Below are 1,991 nucleotides of genomic sequence, written 5' to 3'. Positions count from 1 at the left end.
CTGGCTCATCTCCTCCCCACTGTGTGTGTTTTGTGCTGCAGTCTTATATTGTCTCTGTGTATGTGTGTCTGTTTTGTTCTATGCTCATTTTCCCTCTTCAAGAAACCGCAACAGATTAGTATCGGACCTATGAGCTAATATCGGATTCATGGACTAGATCTGGGCTGGGTTGGGATGTTTCTTAATGTTCAATTGCTCTTGTATATAAATCTCTTTCTTATACACATGTGTCCATGGATTTGTTTCTCTAGTCTACCTAGACTAACACATGGACCAATAGGTAACATGATAAATGGAAAAACACTGAAGTTATCAAGGATTAGATAACTTCTTCTTGCTTGGATCCACAATCAATGCTCATGGAAGCAGCAATCAAGAGGCGAAAAGATGTGTTGTATTGCACTGGGTAAATCTGCTGTGCAAGACCTCCTTAGAGTGTTAAAATATAAGGTTACATTGAGGACTAAAGTGTGCCTGACTCAAGCCATAGTATTTTCAATTACCTAATAGACATGTGAAAGTTGGACAGTGAATAAGGATGGCTGAAGAAGAATCGATACATTTGAATTGTGGTGCTAGAGAAGAGTATTTAGGATACCATCGATTGCTAAGAGGACTAACTGATTTGTCTTGGAAAAAGTACAGTCAGAGGATTCCTTAGAGGCAAGGATGGCAAGACTTACATATTTTGGACATGTTGTCAGGAGAGATCAGTCCCTGGAGGACATCATGTTTGGTTCAGTAGAGGGGCATCAAAAAAGGGGACGGCTTTCAGGAATCCAGTGATGGGCAGAGGAACAGTTGCAAGGATGGGGCAGGACTGTGCAGTGTTTGTTATATTGTGTGTAGGGTCACTATGGGCTGGAACTGATTCACTGGCACCACCACCACCACCATCACGGAGTACAGTTCTACTTTGACATACTTGGGGTTACAATGCGTCAGAATTGATATGACAGCAACTAGGTTTTCTTGGAATTATCTATATTTTAAAAAAGAGCTATTTATAAGATATCACTAGGTCAAAAACAAAAAGGTTTTTTTTTTTGGTGGGACATGTGTTGGAAGATGTGGCAACAGCTATGAGTAGTAGTTGCACAATTAATGTAATTAGTTTCATTAATATATTGTACATGTGAAGAGTATTAAATTGGAAAGTGTGTTTATATATTTTCTAACAATAAAAAGGACTAGTTTTCTTAGTTTTTTCAAGCCTTACTTATAGTCTTTGGCTATTTTTATAAAACAGTAATTTTTAACCAAAACTTTAAATATTGTTTGAGATAAGGCAGATATATGATATAATATGGTCTCTTTAAAAACAATGAGAAGAGTTCCTATTACTTTTTTGTTCAAAAACTTTAAATAGTTTCTCATTACCTTAAGAAAGAAGATGAAATGGGTGAATCTATAGATACAGTAACCAAATTAATGGTTTTCTTGGGGCATAGCAGGGGAGGAGAAAACCTGGAGGAGAAAACAATGGGACTGACAGTTCTAGGGGGACATGGGAGAGGGGGAGGTAGGGGGAAAAGAAGTGGTGTTAACAAACCCAGGGACAAGGGAACAAATTGTGAGGAAACTGGGAGCTAATAATGAGTACAAGAAAGAAGAAAATGTGCTAAAACTGATAACGATTGCACAACTCCTCTTGATATGACAACTACTGAAATGAATACGTAGATTATGTGCTCATAAAATTTGTTTTAAAAAGAGATGGAAGTTTTAGATCTAGCCTCAACCAAACTTTTTTCATACACAATTGCTGCTATACTCCCCTGTACAAAGACTTTTGCAATGATTATTCAAAGCTATTTCAAACAGAAACATAAATTCTGAACCTGACCTTCAGCAAAGCTGAGCATTCCTACCTAAATGATCCTTGAACTAACTACAAGCTTTTCTTTCTTGTTGTGTTTTGTTTTGGTTGTTTTTCATCAGTAGTTTGTTGTTGTTGTTTTGCTGTATATTGTTGCTTGGTTTTGCTCTGT

This window comes from Echinops telfairi, unplaced genomic scaffold (assembly GCF_000313985.2).
Source record: "Echinops telfairi isolate 266 unplaced genomic scaffold, ASM31398v2 ScPeMD7_7469;HRSCAF=8507_1, whole genome shotgun sequence".
Lineage (NCBI taxonomy): Eukaryota > Metazoa > Chordata > Mammalia > Afrosoricida > Tenrecidae > Echinops > Echinops telfairi.
This window is presented reverse-complemented; position numbering follows the sequence as displayed.